This window comes from Pieris napi, chromosome 16, assembly GCF_905475465.1.
Source record: "Pieris napi chromosome 16, ilPieNapi1.2, whole genome shotgun sequence".
Taxonomy (NCBI): domain Eukaryota; kingdom Metazoa; phylum Arthropoda; class Insecta; order Lepidoptera; family Pieridae; genus Pieris; species Pieris napi.
In genome coordinates this window covers 5,600,786-5,622,261 of record NC_062249.1, presented here as the reverse complement: position 1 = coordinate 5,622,261, position 21,476 = coordinate 5,600,786, and the positions used below count along the sequence as shown (strand labels likewise).

Here is a 21,476-nt window from a genome sequence, read left to right as displayed (position 1 = left end):
AGCATTTCGTTCTATTTCAAATGCTGATTCTCCGACAAACACCATGATGACGTCGTCTGCAAAGGCTTGACAATAGTACCCCTTTTTTTCCATTTCTTGCAGCAATGGATCCAAAAGTAGGTTCCAGAGTATAGGGCCACCTATGGATCCCTGAACGCATCCTTTCGACGTATTTCTATTTACCTCCTCTCCCGCATATTTTAGCTGAACCTTTCTTTCTTTTAGGTAGCTATCTATTATCTTTCTCAGGTTAATCGGGACCCCTAATTTAGCCAGCCGAACCCGTATCATTGGCCACCAGGCACTGTCAAAGGCGCCCTCTATGTCCAAGGAAACTATCGTTATCAGTTTTTTCCCATTTAGTTGGTCTCGTATATAGCCGACAAGGTCGTAGAGGGAGTCTTCTGTGCTCTTTTGTGGCATAAAACCGTATTGACGGTGGCTTAGTTTGGGTATCACATGCCATTTTAATCTAGACACAAGCAACTTTTCTAGAATTTTTCCCATCACGGGCAGAAGACCTATTGGTCTATAGGACTTTGGACTCGTGTAGTCATCCTTACCAGGTTTCCTGAGAACCACTACTGTTGCGACTTTCCATAGTTTCGGGAAGTATCCAAGTTCTAGACATTTGTTTGCCATTGATAGGAACACTCCCGGATCCCGCAGGATAGCTCGTGAACAAATATCGAGAGTGAGGCCATCTGATCCAGGTGCTTTTTTGCAGTCAAAGCTACCAATCACCATGTTGAGTTCAGTAATAGTAAATGGAGGATCATGGTTGTCATCATGGTCCTGTTCATTTACTGTTTCAGCGAGCTGTCTTGTTTTCTTATGTTCCTGATCATCGTCTTCCTCTTGATCGCGCGGATAAAAAACCTCTGCAAGTAGCTCAGCCGACTCCCTTGAACATAGAGTTTTACCTTGATTATTTAGCGGTAGGTCTTCATGCCTCTCAGTGGTTTTATTTATAATTTTATATATCCCCTTCCAGACTCCTTCTTTATCCTGTTTTTCACAGTACTCTTTCCAACTATTAATCTGTGCTTTTTTTGCTTCTTTCTCATATATATCCTTAGCCTCTAGATATTCTTTTATCACTTTCTGTCTTCGAACCGCGGCAGCGCATCGAATCCTACGCTTTTTAGTCACCATTATCCGTTTAAGGTTTGCCAGTTCTTTGGTCCACCACGGTATGGTAGGGAGTGATTTATTTTTTATTTTAGGTATGCAGGCATTACTGGTTTCTGTTATAATATTTATATATGTTGCTATAATGTCTTCTAACTCTGTTTTATCGGTTATATTATCTACGTTTTGTTGATTTATTCTATTTTCCAAAAGTAACTGACCGATTTTCTCTAGAAAATTAGTCCAGTTAGCTTTTTTAGTATAATATATCCTTGTTGTTTTTAATTCTGTGTTATTCTTTGTTATTTTCTGTTTTATTGTAAAGGTAATAGCATTGTGGTCAGAGCTAATTAAGTTTTGATTTACTTGCCAATTTTCAATTTTTTGTAACATATCTAATGTGCAAGCCGTTACGTCTATAAAACTGGTATATTGTTTATTGGCTCGTATGGTATAATATGTGGGGGTGTCTCCCTGATTTAAAATTTGCATTTCTAATTGCTCCAGTGTTGCAGCCATATCTTCTCCCCTTTCATCAATTACTGAGCTGCCCCACCAGACACTTTTTGCGTTTGCATCTCCTCCAAAAATTAAGTTGCGTTTAAATTTGCCTTTGATTTTAACTAGTTGGTCTAGGTATGGCACCAAGGGTTTGGGGTAAGGTTCAAAGTAGTAAGAGACGGCTACCATTTCCCACGCACCTGTGTGAATTTTTACCACCACAATATTGTTTGTGGTAAGTTCGGGGTACTGTTCAACTTTTAAGTCGTGGTCAAACACTGCTATCGCAGCTTTTACAACCCCCTCGTTTTTTGCGGTGCTTTGGTAGACTCTAGCCCCCCTATACTGCCTCACCCTACCTCTGGCGCCGATGTATGGCTCCTGTAGTAACGCAATTGCTATACCTTTCTTCTGTGATTCAATTATAATTTCGTTAGTGGCCAGGTTCTTCTTCTGTAGGTTTGCTTGAAATTATTAAAATATTAAAACACATTAGAAAAAGGTATATGAAAGATAAATTGTTGAAATCCTTCCAAAAATTCACTTTATCAACTGAAACTGAACATCAAATGAAAACATTACTGAATTGTCTGAAACAATTGACGATAAATAAAAATTAATATAGGATTATATTATTCTAAACACAAAAAAATCATTGTCTTGTCTATAGATAGTTCTATCTGGCTTTACTTGGTATTTTTGTGTTACACCGATCTATCGGAATAAGACTATCAAATACATAGTTTAATATTTAGTTGTTTACATAGTTTTTCATACAATATAGACAAATGTCCACCTATAAATCTCGTAGAATAATATTTTATACGCAATATTGGCTCGACGCATCAAGCACTATAAAAATTACCCATATTAAACGTCGAGGGGAGAATACCTAGAACCTAGATAGATTTTTGTTGCCCTCTCACTCTAACTGCGCAGTCATCATGATGACTCCCCCACCCCCAGGGGGGCGCCTCCACTATAAAATACATACACACACATGGTATTTTATACAAAATTGTCGATAATTACATTAACGCCGGCTCGAGGGTGGGACGGACATTTTTCAGTGTCCGGCATTTTTGTAATTCATTCGTCCAATCATGCGCCGTCAAATTGCTTTTGTCTGTAGGCTTTAAAGGATATTGTATTCAATGGATTGGTGGTTCGAGCGTGAATGATTGTAGGTTTGGTAGTTTAAAATCATTTTCGACTTTGCTTTAAAAGCGGAGGAGTATACGGAAATTGCTTTCGACATAATATTAGAATAAAAATAATAGTATAGATATGCTTATTTGATTTTCGTAAAGGTATACCTATAACTACCTTAGAATTAACATGATTTTAACTTAAGAATATTTAAGCAAATGTGAACTATAAAAATTGTAATGTAATGGAAGAAAAATCGTTAATTCTAACGATAAAATAGTACACAAGAACAGAGTATATATCTTCCTTTTAATAGAGACTCTTTGTTGTTGTTATTGGATACTTTCTTCTCTTGAATATCATTTTTTTTTAAATTAGGTTACTTTTAAATTAGTTATTTATCTTATGTGCAGAACTATTTATTAAAAAAATCCAACAAACAATTATTACTGCGCCATTAAGAATTCTCGAACGAATTACAATTTTAAATGCTGTGTTAAGTCGAGGAATGAACTAATGTTGGTCCTTCATAGACGAAGAAGTCTAATTCGTGATTGTTTGAATTTTGACATTGTTAGTGAACTTGAGAAGATGATGCTAGCCCTTTCTTTTGCCAAGAGTACCCAGAAGTTTAGTACCACCGTGAAACACTTCCAGCCAGACTTTTTTAAAAGGATTCGAGCTGATGAGCATCGGAGGCGTGACCGGTGAACATTTAATAATGTATCGTTTGTGTGCGCGACGTTAATCGCCAGATTGCTCTGAAATCTGTGTGAGCGAAAATGTTAATGTATATATTAATGTTTTCAAAATGGCGGAGAGCAATATATGAAAATCCATTGGGTTATGGGACAATTGAATTTTTTAGCCATCGGTTTGCGCTTCCTTTGAGGCACAATCACTCGTTTCGATTCTAAATTCAAAGTTGTGATATTACGAAGATGCTATTTTACTCGACTTTTCAGATATTTTTAGAGTCTAATTGGCGATAAAGAGAATAAATCTTAAGATGAGATTAGCTCTTCTACTAACACGATGCAATGAGAAGAATTTAATTCTAATTCATAAAAAGTTAGTACTTAGTATGGCGTTGGCCATTAATGGCCGGCTCGGTGGCGGCTGTATTTTATGAAAAATGAATAAAAATCTTAAAAACTTATTAAGGTAACTTCATGTCTCAGGTGAATAGCACGATGTGTCAAAAAATCAACACCTTACGAACAATTCTGTTAACTTTTGACCCACGCCTCTCGTGCCTAACCATATTCAATCTAATAACCCTTGAACAGTCTTCAGCGATTACGTAAGGTTTTGCGGCATAAATGAAAAACTTGCTATGGGAAAAGCGTTCTTAACGTGATCAGGCGCGGTCGGCACAAGGGGTATATAGGGAACGTAGACAATAGGGTTAGTTATGTGTTAGGGTAGGTCAGGGGCTAAAATAACTATAGTTTTCTACCGTTATATGGCATTTTTAATATTAAATATTATAGTTAGTAGTAAATTAGTGAATGTTATTAAGTACTTAATATTTTCAGAATTTTGTATATATAAAAAGAGATGGACCAACACCTTACTGTTATAAATTCGAATGATACAATATTCTAATTATAAATTTCAATGAAAAATCAATAAATTCTTTAATAAAAGCTTTATATTTCTGCGATAGACAAAAAAACGAGCTCAACACTATTATTAATTAAATAGACAGAAAAACATCGCTATTATATAGTACATATAACCTATTGGGGTATACATACATAAAGTATTTACATTATCTTCAAGGTTCATTCGTATTGGTTTGATTTTAATATAAGCAAAATCTATGCAAGCATATTAAAACTACGATATTTTTACACATTATAGAGAAAAAGAAGGGCGTAATAACCATACCTTCAAGTTTACGAATTTATATTTCCTTTCATGATAGGGATTATCTCAATATGTAATTATAGACGATGATTGTAGTACACCCAATTTAGGTTTCAATAATGTTCGAAACAATAATCTAAATTACTGACCACTAAGCTAATTGATTTAATATCTTGTTCTTGAGCTAATGAAATTTTTCAATGTGACACTAGATTTTATAGATTTTTGTATATTTCATAGACTTTAAATAATTTGAATAAACGTCATTGCGAAACAAAATGACCAGATAATTATTAAAATACCAATCAAGACCACGATAACAGTCTATATGGAAACTTTAAAATCATATTAAGTAATTTTGAAACCGTTCACCAACATATTTTAATGAAATAATAATTAAACCGATCACAAGTTTATAATTCCTGTCTAGAAATTAATAACAAATAGTTTAAACTAAACGAACCCACACAAGCAAACGAATAATTTGTAAATTGAATTCCTTCCTCGCGAGCTTTATATACCTATGTAGTTTTATAATAAACACAAAATCATTATTTGATGATTCCGAGGTGTACGTGGATCATTGGGATGGGGTCGACAGGAAGGTACCCCCTCACCCATTCCATCATTGCACTCCACCATTGCAGCTACGATGCAATCCTCCGACAGTGTGCCCAGCGAGGCTGATGACGACGCGTGTACAACACCTACGCAACGCGAAAAAAAACCCTAACCGCGCAAAAAAATCATCAAAAAAAATCCTTTCAAAAATAAAAAAATTTCTAACGGCCTAAAATAAAAAAAATCGAAAATTCAAATACCAATCTTTTGGTTTCAAAATTTTTCGAAAATTCGCGCGCATGCGTTCGAGTCATCGCCGCCCGCTGACACATTCAAGAGATAGTTTTACGCAATAGACTTTATTCAGTTTTTTCACATAATCATCATAGATTTTAAGTGATTCCATAATCAATAGTAATCAGCAACACTTGAACAGACCATAGAAGAAACACCGGTTTCATTTTGTAAACTATAAACTAGCGTTAAGGCAACTGAAAGGCAGGTCAACTTGGATCCGTTGTGAAAGGGCTGAACTAACATCCACAACCATCCAGGAGGAGCCGCCAAAATTAATTTAAGAAGAAACAGAAAACCCATGGGAAGAAGACGAAGAAGACCATGGATTTCTAAATGCAGATCAAACTAAGTTAAATGCGCAAAAAGCTGAAATACTCCAAGATTTTATAGTAAAGGAGAAATTAGAAACAACCAAATAACAGCAACAGCCATTTGACGATAAAGAAACACGTTTTTTCGCAATAGAACAAGTTTTACGTTTATATCAACCGTTATTACAAAGAAACAATAGAAAAGAGAATTTAAACATTTCAGTTCTTTAAGTACATTTAAACAACCTGGTTATTTTGGGGACTTTACGATTGAGTTATATTGATTTTTATATACAGACTCTCCATATATATAGTGAAAAGTAATTTTAGTGAAATACTCGGACTACTATAAGGCTAAGTAATACTTGAAACTTTCGGACACTAAGTTTTGGAAATATTCGACCAATTTCATCGTCCAATTCAGATTGTACGGAAGATGAAGACAAATTGAAACAAAAACAAATTCTCGTGCCTTAAATTGGCCTTAAATTAATAGTAAAAGGGTAAGATAAATTACGCCAAAAAGTTACAAAAAAATCTAAATTAAAACTGTTTACCTACCTGTTGAATCAATTCTAGATTTCTTTAATAGTACAAAATTAAAAGTAAATTAATATTAAGACTTAGTTAAATGTTTTTGTTATTTCTATACCTGTAATATTTTACATATTATATAAAATTGTACGGGCTTAAAATAATAACAAATTCACGGATATATACAATAAATGAAGACAATACAAAGAAGAAATAATTCTAAAATCTGGAAGATAACATAAGCAAGAAGTTTTCTACGAGCAAGTTAACTCTACGTGCAGACTTCTATATTATATAGAAGATATTTTTGAGGTAAGTCAAATTTTTCAACTCTTACATTAATATTATGTTTTATAGTTATTGCAATGTGGGTAATTTCGAATTTATAATCAGCGTCCATTTCAGCCGGCTCCAAATTAACTCCAGCTTCTATCTCTCTCGCACTCGCAAAGGCTACCGAAGCGTAGCTATCAACTTCATTAGCACTCAATTGATCCGCCTACATAATTTTATCATCATCATTAAGCAAGTTTTTAAATACATTATCGTCTTTACTTATATAATTATTGTCTTCATTTGAATTTTCTACGTTTGTGTCGTCTTTCTCGCTTTCCTACATCTCTAGTAACCCGAAAAAATCCGCCCTTGAATTTCTATGTCAAAGTTAAATTTCTTGAAGCGTAAACGACACCTCGTGTGTAGTATCCAATGCCAAGAATGGCATAGAAACATTCGCCTAACTTTCGTTTTCGTCAAGTCAAGTTCAGGTTTTGCCGATGATTCTGGGGGGTGCAATGCGCATGCCTGAGTCATCGCAGTCATTGCCCAGCCAAATTATTGATTGCGGGTAGTCGGAAAATTGCGGGAGGAAGGGGGACCGTCATTTACCAATGTGATAGTTTTCACAACGCTCAATTATGTAGGGAGGCTGGGCGTGGGGGGAAAAAATGTATATATCAATATGGCGGATTTCGGTGGATTTTGTATTAAATTCTATCAGGAACGGGGGAAATTTATGACGTGCCTTACAACGTTGATGGGTTTTCATTATGGCACCTATGAAATTAAGTTTTAAATTTTCGATGATGTTGCATAAAGATCTTTAATGCATTTAGGTTTTATTTTGAACATTTACTGATGTTTCATCATGAGAGCGAGTCGAAGCTTACTCACACGGTAAACGTAAACTATTGCCACTGTCCAACTAGACGTATAGTTTCTGTAATTGAACGACCATTTTGAACGGAAATAGCGTTTTAGGTTATATCCTTTTTTATTAATCTTTAATCGTTTTTTAGTTTGCTGTTTGATGAACACGAAATATTCTAGATTCTCATTTCTTTTATAAAACGATTTTGAAGTTATGAAGATAAACTATTCCAAAATCCAAATCAGCTAAGTTTTTCGACATCTTGGTATATGAATAGAGTTTAATGAAAAAAAAATCTTAATTAGCTATAATTACAACATTTAAATTACAGTCTATAATAAAGCAATATATTTATTTGTTTTTTATTAAATGATTAAGCAAAAGTACCTGATAATATTCTTGTTTTGTACATCGGAATGTGACGTTTGCAAGCTTGAAGAATCCACTGTAAAAACTACCAACGTGTGTGCGTACGTGAAGAATGTTGCTTTACTTACGATTTATTTTTTTTTAATTTATAATAAAAACTAAAATGAACTAATTTACGAAATAAACTTCACTAAGTAACCAGACTAAGTATTTGTTAACACGTTCACTGCGTAACAGGCCGATATCAGCCTGCCGCGGTATTTCCGCTGGTGCGGACGAAGAAATCTATGTCCCTCTCGCTGGTGCGTAACGATTATCTCAGGTGTTTGTAAAAATTCGACAGGGACAAATATATATTTCATCTTGCGGTCAAAATTGTAGGTTTTCCCCATCAAAATATAACGGCAGGCTTTTATCGACCTACCACGCACTGACGCTGCTTTGCATCCGCTGAGTGCGGCAGTGGGCCTATTTCAGCCCGCCCACCCAACAGGCAGCTGGCGACCCGATACCGCACAGAGCGCGCGCCCGACCAGTTAGTGTTGTGCTATCTAACTGATCTAACATAGCGTTCGATATTATCAACGATGGCAAGCAATACAAGAAAAATACAAATTTAGGAAAATAGAGTAATTCGCCTTGCAGTTATTGACAGTGATAGTGACAGCAGTGAAGAAATATTTTCCACTAAGAAAAATAAAAAGTATTTCTGTTTCCAAGACAAGTAAATAAATAAATTTTTCAGTTCCTTTAGTAGTAAATGTAAATTTACGATTAATTTAACTTGACGATTCAAAAGTGTACTTAGTTACCCACTTGAATAAAGATATTTTGAGTTTGAGTTGAGTTTACGATAATTCTGTTTTATTTTCGATATTTCTCTGTCCCATCACTACTAAAAATACATTCTAGTGCGGTTCAGGTCGATATCGGCCTGCCGCTTTTCCTGCTTTATTTCTTATTTCCTGTTTGCCAGATCCCGGGGCGAATCAAACCTAAGGAAGTTGGGTTCAAGGTCATTCTAACAATATAAAAAAAAAATTTATACATTATGTTTCCACAAAGTTATAGCAATTTAATCTATCCTAGTGCTGTTGGGTCTAGAAAGACCTGCCACGCACCGGCGGAAATATCATTGGGGGCGCATTTTGGCCCGCCGCCGCACCTGATGAAATATTATTATTTGACTTGCCGCAGTGAACGTGTTAATGGACAAATTATAATTATAATAATACATAAAAGTTTACCAGATTAAACGTAAAAACATTATAAATCCAAATTCCCCAACTGAAAGTATAAAACTGAACTGATGCTCGATAGAAAAAAATATAACAAAAAATCTTTATCATTTACTTCATATAGTTTATTGGAATCAAAAAAAAGCAATATGCTACATTAACACTCACCTATAAATTCAATAACTAAATACAATCAAGTATACAGTAATTACAATTTTCTTAACCTACAAAGTAATAATAGAAATAATTAAAATGAAAATCAAAACAAATTTAAAAAGTTTGGTCCCTGAGGCAGTGTACCTTTAACGCTGGCAGCATTTCCTCGCTGTATTTCTATAAATTACTGTGAGATATAGACATTTTAATTATTAGGATACTAATCCTGAAACAATTATATTAAATACAGGGTCATAGAAAAAAGAATAATTTAGACAACTCTGTGGCTCAGTAATCGGAATCAAAATCAATCGGCAATTCTTGAATAACAGAAGTGTTAACAAACTATCGTTACTACAGAAGTTTCCGCTAATCAATGGCGTGAAAGATTAGCAGAGTATCATTCACATCACAACATACTGAATCGCATCGCGTCAATTTTCTAACACCATTAAGCGCATACGCATGTTTTTGTCAAAGAAAAATCTCTTTTATTACATTACGTCGTGTCCACTCGTGTTTTGCATACATTTGTATGAGCCGTTATTTCTTAGACAATGAATGGTTAACAATTTTATGGTTTTGGATTCCGGGTTCAGACAAATTGCAGACAATTTGAATCGTCAGTTTTTGTATGTGTAACTGTTACTCTCAACTTGGAGTTTCGATAAAAGAAAACTTCTTAGTTTTCCTTTCAACAATTTTAAGAAGAAAAGCGATTGTTGTTCCGGATTTTAAAAAAAAAATCTGCTTTTGAGATCTTGAATCTATTATACAATGTGCAGAGGCGATGAGAACTTGGAGAAACTGATCGTGGTTGGTATCACAGAAGGCAAAAGATCACGGGGCCGTTCAACAACCAGATCGACTGATCAAGTTAAAGACTCATCGTCCTCAAAAGAGTAGACCGTCATAACAGAGGCGCTGGACAGAAACCGATGGAAACAGATAGTCCGCTCCATGTGCTTCCTGTCTTCCTGTCTAAGTGGGGTCAGCAAGACCACGACGCTTAGACATGAGCTGCCGATTAAAAAGACTGAAAAATTATTAGTATAGGGACTAGGACTACATATATAATGAAAGATATAGAAAATAAAGAGTAAATACATTCACGTTACTACCTAATGAATTTTATTATTGAATAATTACCATATTTAATTGAGTTATTGTAATAATTTAATAGAATATATGACTTTTATCCGATTTAACATCTCTTATTTAAAAATATAAATAACCTCATCTCACATAAGCATTTAAAAGTTACTTATAATATTCACTGCAGTAAATACTGCAAGATTGGGTTTTAGAGTCTTAGAAAGTTTACTAAAGCTTCTTTTACACTTGATTGATTAGTTTTCTTAAATATTATCATTAAAAATGCTAAGCATCTAAAAATTCTTATCATAGTGGTTTTTACTACCAACATCCGTGAAGAACTCTATTCTAGACTCGAACCAAAAGTGATTTCTTCTTAATCATTAATAAATGTAGCAGTTAATCTTATGATCTAGTATCTAGAAAGCTGGCATGAAATCATAAAGATAACAGTAGGATAAAATTACCAACTTTTAATTATATCCAAAATTAATAGCAATTAAATAGTTTCAAATATACAATATATTATACAAAATATACAAAATATTGATCATCATTATTTATAAGAACTTAATTAGTCTTATTTATTTATTTTCCACACACAAATATACAGTATTTACAATATCCTTTAACTACATAGTAATAATAATAACAATTTATAAATAGAACATTAAAACAAATTTAAAAAGTTTGGTCCCTGTGGCAGTGTACCTTTGATGCTAGCAGTATTTCCTCGCTGGTTTGCGATACTTATTCGTTGAGCGAAGATAGCACCAGCTCTGGAGTCACCGGTACTATCTACCAGGCGCCAACTAAAATCTTTAATTAGCGCCTGTGTAAAGGAAACAAAATTGGAGGAAATACTTCTAAATATAAGACGTTAGTTTTTCCGCCTGCTCTGTGGCCGCGCCAGCTTTCGTGCTCCAAAATGGCAGAAACATTGACGGAGGCAAGACAGTGGCGTATGTCGGTGAGCACGGCATGGCGAGAAAAACGGCCTGCACTTCAAAGCCACAGGGACACTTATGGGGTTGATGGCAATGCGAAGAGACGTCCAGGATCCAAAAGAGTGCCAGTGTTTGGCGAAGTATAAGCATTAAGCCAATGACCTCCCCTGGAACCCACTGCCACCAATTTTGCGCGGTCTATAATTGAGAATTAGTCTAATTTTTTATAATTGACGTGATCGTATTCTGCAGTAGTTTTATGGCGCTAAGTTTACATGCATATAAAACATTGTCTCTATAGTTAAGATCATCAAATATATTTATTTTTATCAGAAAAGCAGATATTTGTATTTAATAGTGTGCTAAAGTTTGTTAGTGTATGTTTTGGTCCTCATTTTTTTAAAACTGAATGTCATAACATAATCGTATAAAAATAACGTTTAGTTAGGAAACAGTCCAAGTTTCATCAAGGTATCCACGCATAATACTAATGAAAAGTAGGTATATGAATTTTAATAACGTACATTCTGGTGTTTGATTTTATTTACAATCATACAAAATATACTAAATATTATGACCGTACATTTGGAGGAAATTTGTAGAACAGAATCACAATAACGATATGTTTATGAAGTTCGTTTTAAGGAATGAATATAAAACAAAAGACGTAAGATGAAACGTGGCGTTTGATTCTTGTTGGATAAACTCTATGACGTATTATCTCTAGAGATATTGTTGACCAATCACATTCGCACGCAGCGCACAATAGTTTCGTCTTTTCTTTTACATTCTCTTATACATACAATATCTTCATATCTTTACCAAATCACCATACCTTACAATTTTTACTCAGCTCCATATTTAATATTGTACATGGTCCTTTAGATCACTTACATTCTTCCGATTCCCGTATTAATTAATTGGAATTCAGTTACATTTCTTATCTCACTAGAGTTTCTTGGCCAGGGCTTTATTCCTACCTTATCTACTTGCATATAATGAAATGAGATAGCAATATGTCGAATTTATCTTAAGACCGCCTTCTTAGGCTAATATTAGTTATACCTAAATTTGATAAACATAAAAAATTTGATAAATACATTTTGTTTTAAGAAATAGGGTGCCTACATGACGGCTATAAAGCCACCCGCAGTTCATGGACACACATTTTAGTAGGTTGCGTTGCAGGCCTTTATGGAAGGAATACGCTCTTTTTTTAAATACACTGATAGCGTACCTCCTTTGAGAAACCTCTACTGAGAGCCGATTCCGCAGTTCGCTAGTACGCTAAAGGAAATGCCTAGTAAAGCGAACTGTTCCACGATTATCACCAGATTTATTTTGCAAGAAATGTTAGATAGATAGCTTGTTGGATAGCCAAAGACTCTGACATCAACCAGCATCTCATTCAATATAAAAAGTAAATAATATAATTGTCTAAAAAACTGGAACTCAAGTGCGAAATAAATTAACAAATTATTTAAAATAACTTTTTTAGGTTTAGAATGCATTTATGTTTTTCCTTATTTATATAATAATATAAGCTCAAATAACCATAAACTTTTATATATTACTATGTTAAAACATAACCAAAAAATCATATTTGGAGAACTTTAATTTTATGATCTTTTTTCGAAAAGACTTTTTATAATAATCCGTTCTACTCTTTTTGCTTTAAAAATATAGTTAACTTATTAATTTTATCTCATTCATATAACATGACGACAATTACGCTCTTTTCTAATTAAACTCACTTAAAATACGACCTAAATTCTAATCCCTATCTATCAGCCTTAATTCTTCCCAATACGTACCAATAACAGTAATTACAAAACGCTAAAGATTTCTACGCGTCCTAGAAACGAACGCCCACAAGCAGAGAAGAACTTCTTTCTATACCTAGTACATACCTAGCTAAAATTCATAGTGAATAACTATAAGAACTAGCTTCTTAAAAAGAATGCAAAGTAAAATGCATTAAGAATGGAATTTTTGTCAAATGAATTTGAACTCTATTGTCCTAAAATTAAAGTGACTTTTAAATGAAAGTTTGCAATTGATTCGAACGTTTTAATATGTGAGGCTGCGTTGCAGGCCAATGCACGATGCATACAACTAATAGTGTTGTGCCTGGGTTCAAATAACATTAGGGTTGTTTGTAGATGAAGTTTACAACTATTATTTCCGGGTTCTGGAATAGACTTAGTTCGCTTGGGTTATGTTCACTTGTCAAAACTACGGGGTTCCAGAAGCTTCTTCTAGATATTTTTAACGGTTTTTTAAATTGAACCGCGATTAGTTATTATTTAAAATCATAGGGAAATCACTGCACCATAATGTTTACAATTCCTTCGTACGTCTTATGTTTAATTAGCTCGAATTTTAACGCTTTAAAAAATCTATAATGTCAGATCAATCACAGTGATTTTCACATATGAACTAGCTGCTAGACTAGCAGTTATAAATAGCTTCACTGCTCCTAAGCGCTTGATATAGACTAAGGCATATTATTATATGCAAGACGTTTCTTGTACTGCGAAAACTAGGGTTGCTCAAGTGATTACGTTTTAGCCCGTTATGGATATATAATTTCATTTATTATCTAGACTTAAATCATATTTTACTAATCAAAAAATCCTTTATTAAACATGGTATTTTTCTTTATACTAAAACGTAGCTAGTTGTTTTATTTTAGAATAAAATATTAAATAACTATATTCTTCTAGTTAGCCTTTGCTTGCTAAATGTTTCAAAAGTTGTTTTTGTTTCTACATTTGACGTGGGGTTAAGGAAAATGAATAAGGATGATTTATTTTCTAAGTCCTAGCACAGCCCTAGGTCCCGCAGGCAAATATGAACGAATGTAAGTTGACTTAGAATAAGTATGTTCCTGCAATCGAGAGTCGGCCAGTGTTAGATCATAATGTGTTGAAAGTGCATGCGCGCAACACTACGCCGCAAAACAATGAAAACGCATTGGCAATTTTCGAAATTTTCAAATTAAGAACACTGCTCTGAGAACGCGCAAACGCAGGCGCGGTAGTTAAATTAAATTTTTGAAATGTGACATTGACAATGCGCAGCCGAAAAGTGACAGATTAGAACGCGAAAAGGGGTTGAACTCGTCTTCCGTGAAATTAAAAAATTAATGGCCTACGCGAAATTTAAAAAGTGTGTGCAATTTTTATGATAAGGATTTTGGCGCGCGTTCCTGGACGCGGTGATAAATACGGACTTTTTAAATATAGATTGTGTATGTTAAAAAGAGAAGGTTAGTGGTTTATTCTTTAGTTTTTAAATTCAAAGACGGAATTAAACCGGAAGTTTAAGAGAATGGAATAATCTATTTAAAAGACATACCTACAGTCTTAATATCTTTACTTCCTGTGTCTTGTTCAAGCTGTTAGTTGCAAAATTAATTTACTACGAACAGCTATAGTTCTTTGATATCTAGTTTATGAAGTTATTTTAATTAAGGAATATGTTTTAAAGGCATATTTATGTTTACTATCCGATAGTTTCCGCAGAAATAGGAAAAACACAAATTAATAAAATGGATTAATAAAGCTTATTATTAATTAAAAGCATATTAGTTTATCCTGTACGACACTGAAACCGCAAACGATTTCTAGGTTTTTTTAATTAAGAATATATCGTTTGTAACTATTTCCGGTTAATTAGTTAATTGTAACTTGAAATTAAGTACCTACCTTCTAGAGATCTATAGCTGTCTATTGTTTATAATATATAAGATTTATTAAAATATAGAAATATACTTTAAGAATTGATATTTCCTTATGTTGTAATTTGCGTTACGTTATATTAAGAAATGGAAAATTTAAGATTATCTAAATGAAGTTATTAGCGTTATTCATGATGGCGGATGCTTACATAAATGATAGGTATCACTAATTAAATATCTTAACATTGCCTTTCTATTCACAAATTCAATTCAAAACTAATGTATAATCTTGAAAATAAATTTTTGAAAATATTTTCATATTCTGTTTTAACAAAAACGAGATTAACTATTACAGACTACATATACTATATGTAGTCTATGATTAGCTACTGAGACGCCAAAAAATGAGGTTTTAATGATAAGAAAAGTCACAACAAATATTAATTTATTACATCAAAGTTAAATAATTTATTTCAATTAGTTTAAAAAGGCCTATTAAAAAGGCACTTTGAAAGTTAAAAATATTCAAAAAAATTACAATTTGCCCCTTCCAAAAGGTGGAGAAGGAGAAGAAAGAAGGAGAAGAATGGGCAAGATATTGCATACTTACTCTTTTAAAACGGTTTTTACAATATTTTGTATAGATACGGTAGTAGCTACAAATTTTTAAATAAATTTTTTATACAATAAGAGCAAAAAGAAAGAAACCTTTGACAGCTTTTTTTTTCATAGTTTTTTGAAAATATATTAAAATTTAACTGTCAAAACGCTGTTAACGTTGGCCAAGCATGGTCATTCATTTGTCACCATTTCAGCTTGCAGCATATTTTGACACTCTATATAGAAACTTCAGCAACTCCAGTTCGTTTAGAGCAGTAGATTGAAGAATTTAATTTAATTTTAATTTCTACATGGCGTAAGACATGTAATAAACAATAGTTACCAATGAAGTACTAGATGATATAAAATGGGGCTTAAGATCGGCTTAACTCTTATATTGAATTGAAGTTCCAAAAATTATTTATTATAAAGTGGATGTTTACATATTTTTTGTTCGAATTTTCTGATCAGTTTGGACAGTTTTTTATCGAGTTTCTTTCGAAACCTTTTAAGCCTATACAATAAATTATATTTCAAATATTAATTGTTACTTCTTAATAGATTTTGACTTTGAATCTTGATGATGATAAATGAGACCTAGAAATCGCATCTACTGGTAAGAATCGGCAAGTTATATTTAACCTAACTTCGCATAGATAACCCGTTAAAAAATCAATCAGTCTTACTTTTTAACTGACATTATTTCGTTTCTTTCTGTCAAATTCTGTTTACGCTGTGATAAAAAGAGACAAAAGAGTACTTTAGTCAAACGGTGTAATTAGGTTAAATATGAGGTTTTTTTTCATAAATGTAAGACATTCGAATCTATTTAGCGTGCTAATCCAGTGTTTACATATAAATCATCCGAAGATCCACGTAATATAATAATGTTGCGTAATAGATGTTAAAGGCAATATGTTACTCGCTGTACGGATGGAGCATGTGTGATGAGGACAAACGCACGTTTCCATTGTTGCACGAGAATCTTTTACAGTAGATTAAACGTGATGAGATTTTTTTTCTAAATCATTTAATCTTGAGAATATTAAAAATAAAACAATTGTTCAATAGGCAAACATTATTACGATTTATTAAAGAAACAAAAAACAATCAATTATAGATTGACAGTCTTATTTTTTCACTCACTTTTAATGTATTTGCAAAGTTATAAGGACGACAGAGGCCTCCAGTCTCAATAGTTGTTTTTAAGTTTCGTAAATGTGTGAACCTTTTTGTTTACATTATGAATTCTATCTTTGGATATATCTTTAGTGTAATAGTTTTGTGTTACATATAATTTGTGTTAGCTGTAGGAGTACGAAATACATAAATATATAGAGAACCACCAATCTCAAGAGACAATAGAGATACCCACTCAGTTTTAAATTTCTTTTAGATTTAAATTATTTAATTCAGTCTTTTTCGGATCTTAAGTTTTTAAACAATATTTTTAAATAATAAGTTCGTATTTAATTATACATATTAAAAAACTTATTAAACAGTATTTAAATAAATTTTTTTTATCAATTACTTTAACTATATTTTATTTCTTTAACCACTGCTTAATACAACCTATTAGGACTACTGAGACACATTAAGAAAAATACAAGCACATAATAATTTAACTGCATATATGTATTAAAAAAATAACATTGAAAATTAAAAACCGTACAAAATAAAAAAATTAACAATGGAAACACATATGCGTTACAGCCCGGCGTATTTTAATGCAAATTTGCATCATATACTTTATCGTCGTCAGAAAAACTGTTAATACACCGGGAATCGAACCAAGATTTCACGATAAAACTTTATAGTACTGGTTCGCAGTAATTAGAACAGTAATAAAATCCTACGTGTGTTAGAATTAATTTTATAATTAGATTTTGCGATGATTACAACATAAAATTATTTTAGTGCTGTAATATAAGGTTTTATAAAACGAAAACGGTCTAAAGTAGGTATGCCATTTTCAATTTTTATATCGTGCAATCCAAACGGGGTTTAAATTTGGAATTTCTTTCTATCTGCAATAAACCCTTGTTCGTTCTGTGATTTTTGTATTGTTTGCAATACAAAAATGCTAACGTGAGCTAGAATCTGCCTCTGTCCGATTAAGAAGGTTATACTTGTCTATAAAAAAATATATCAATGAAAATAAGACGTAAATGAGGCCTGAGGGTTGCCATGGGATGGTAACGCCTTTAAACAATTTTACTGTTTTTATGTACGAAAATCTGTGTCTCCTTCAAGAATTTAAAATTATATTAGATTTTTACTAAACTGGAATATTATCTGGGTAATAGCCCGTAACCTACCAACAGGACAAAGTATTTATTTTCCTTCTGCTTCTTTGTTTTTTTTTCAGTGGTGAGAGCTTCTATGCCTTCTAATCTCATCATTTCTTCACTGGAAAACCTCTCAGCGATGTGTGTTAACAATTCAAAAAATTATAACTTATAGAAAGTTCTTTATACAATCCATTATAATCAATCAAAAAAGTTATTTAAAAGAGCGTAATCAGGTAGGCTTAGTTAGTAGCAAAAAAAGCTCCAACTTCAAAAATGTGTCCACAAGAATAAACATAGTCCTTTCCTTTGTCTAATATATTTTTGAATTCCAATTAACGTTAAAACTTTGCAGTATCAGAATTTATAGAACATTTTGAAACGAACTTTGTTTCAACACAGAAATGTTTGAGTAAAAAATACTCTACCCTACTCAAGCATCTACAGATCAGGTACAATTTTATTATTGATATATAGATAATTAGCATAGTGGAAAATAAGAATATTGAAATGAATAAAACTAGTATTTAATTACAAAATCTAAAAACACGAATGCAATTAAATGAGATCGACACGTTTACCTGCGCTTTGCATACGGCCCTACACAGCCTTATTAGCCCAGATTAGAAATATAGATTTATACTTTAATCTTTAAAGGCATAGATTAATGCATTTATTGACATACTAGCTGGTGCCCGCGACTTCGTCTGTGCAGGATTAAAATATGTATCCAAATGATGTAGCGTGACATATTTTATCTACTTTAAATACCTGAAGCGATAAAAGTATCTATTAATTTTCATTGAGGAATCAATTTATTACTACCAAATGTGCATTTGAAACAAATTATCATTTTTATTGTAGCAATGGTTCACTATTTTGGCTATAATGGATTACACATAAGACATAGATATATACCTACTGTGGTGGACTATTTAAGATAAACGTTTCCATCATACATTACATATGTGTAACTCTAGCGGTTTTGGCAACGCACGCAAGAATGGCTCGCAGATGGTAAATTTTTTCCTACTTGATATTTTGGAAAATTCACACAATACAAATTGTAGCCTATGTGTTATTCTGATCTATAAGCAATATTATTGTAAAGTTTCATTAAAATCCATTCCGTAGTTTTTACGTGAAAGAGTAACAAACATCCATCCATACTTACAAACTCTAGTGTTTATAGTATTATTCATGTTATTATTCCAGCATTTTCCTTCTTCTTACGGTGCCAAGTACTGAAGGTCGGCTGTCACTCTCCAATCTCTCCTGGTTGATCAATCCAAACATTTTTTCCACTGACTGACCCCCCCGTCCACTCTGAGATATTCTGTAGTAAAGATATTTGTATCCAGGATTGTATCAGGCCGCAATTTTGCCATCACATTTTCTAACTCTATTTTTTTCACGTTTTGGTTTTTGTATAGAAATTGTATGCTAAGGAACTAAGCAAGTCCAGTCATAGTTTACAAACTAGACAATGGTTACGCTTTTTCCAGTAATCAACGTTTAGTTTAATATCAAAACATCATTGTTCATACATGTTTTTACAAACGAAATGTACCTTCTTTGTTAGTCATACACTTGAGTCAAAGTATAGCTTTTCATAAGTTCTCTTATAAAGCCAAGCTTGTGTTATGCCAGCAATCACAGTCAAGTTTTGACTTTGGTTTTGTAGTTTTTTTATTTAATATCTGTGTTTGATACTCACTGATAAGACTCTTTTTCACAATGAGTCGGGACTAATGTGACCACAATAGTGGCATTTCACCAAAGCCCATTCTTGGACCGCAAATCTTCGGTCTCTTACCGTTGTAGCGACGTCTATTGGCTCCGAAATGTCTGAAATGTTTAAGGAGGCAATTGAAGGGTTTCTGATATTGTTAAGAGTGCCGTGGCGTTAAAAACAACCAGCATTTTGGGTTTAAACAGTGAAAGCCCTGGTGCCATGATAAATAATAAAACAATTGCGATATGGAAGTATTGGAATTTCTAATAATATATGTGTTCAGATTATAAATAAATATTATTAAACTACAAAAGTCTGAAAGTTTGTTTTCTTTGTCTGCACCGCCATTTTTCGTTGCACATTATGTTGGATGCATCACATAAACCAATGTTTGGCTGCACTGCCAAAAAACACAAAGGAGTGATGTGAAATTGAATGATTTTGATACTTGCAAATGTTTAACGCCCATTTAAATTTATATAATTGGCAAATTGTAGGCAATGTATACTGAATTAGAATTTTTATACTTAGCTCGTGTATTAGTTGCTAAAATGATTGAGTATTTGATTTCTTATAGGTGAGGTTAAGTCTTGTATTATTTAAATATCGAAATAGTCAAAACAGAAATAAATTACGTTCCTAATTTTTATATCTAATATATCTAATATAATCTATAATGCTACTGCAATTAAACTTCATTAATAAAATTCAAGCAATTCGTGATAAAGTAGCCAATTGGACCTCATTAAGAACAGACTACTTAAACACATATACATGGTATAGTGATCCAAGTGGTTTAAACTACAAAATCATTTTTTTGCTATAGCTTGCGAAGCACCTTGCCTTGCCAGAAAGGTAGTCCTCAATGCTGCCAAGAATCTAGCGAAGTCCTGAAAATTAACGTAAAGTATCAACATTATATCGTTGCAGTAAAACAGGGGATAAAAACCAAGCAAAAATAGACCGAAGAAAAATGAAAATGTAACATATATTTGTAGAACTGTGCCAATCCAACCGACAATGTTTATGTGTGTGAGTTTTTTGTCAGCGAATTGGCGAATGTTCAAAAATATTAATAAATATCTAATAATCTTATATATTGAAAGTGCAGTTTTTTTATGGAGCATATTAGAATAGAGATTTTATGTAAAAGCCTTGTTATAAATATTATCCGCCCATTCATTTAAAAACCGGTAAAGTAACTTGCAGAGATTTTAAGTTTTTGTTTTAGTCCAGAATAAGTATAGTAATAGGTATAGTTAATATACTAAACATTAAGGAAAAACTCCCAAAATTAGTTCAAGATATCTATATCTGTTTCATGATCATTTGTTTCTAAGACACGCCGTCAGCTTTTTAAAACGAAGACATGATGGATTTCTCTCGATGTTCCTTCACCGTATCAGCGAGTGTGAAAGGCGCACATAGACTAATAGTCCATTGGTCCATAGAGCGAACCTACGACCTCAGGGATGAAAGCACGCTAAAGCCACTAGGCTAACACTGTTCAGTGTATAAGAATTAGATCTATTAATAAATACGGCTGATGTAGGTACGGAACGGGCTACCAAGCCTCAACCTCATATGACTGTTAAATCTTAATTAAGCGTTATATTTAATCCTCATATATTTACAAGCAATAGTTTACAACGAAAGCAAAACTTAGCCCGTACGCATGCAACTATACAAACAATCAGATCCCATAGACAAGCGTTAAGAATTATAAAATATTGGTTTAATAAAGTCGGACGAAATCCAGACATTGGATCGGAGTGCAGTGCGAAATCGTTGCGTTATTTTTAACGAAGCAACCTTGAATTTTAGTGGATATTTTTGTATTCGCCCACTGCACTTGGCTGC

The 21,476-nt window shown here is 32.9% G+C and overlaps 1 protein-coding gene across 15 annotated transcripts in view; it reads left to right on the top strand.

Annotated features, from left to right (window-relative positions):
• Nucleotides 1-5,319: 5,319 nt before the first annotated feature.
• LOC125057515 (zinc finger protein 358-like) overlaps nt 5,320-21,476 on the top strand; it is a 93,468-nt gene continuing 77,311 nt past the window's right edge. For 14 of the 15 annotated variants that reach the window (XM_047661262.1, XM_047661260.1, XM_047661257.1 and 11 more), the window contains exon 1: nt 14,208-14,582. The gene's annotated coding sequence lies outside the window, so the exon portion shown is untranslated. Of the gene's footprint in view, nt 6,669-14,207; nt 14,583-21,476 lie in introns of those variants that run through there. The other variant, XM_047661247.1, reaches the window with a different exon arrangement.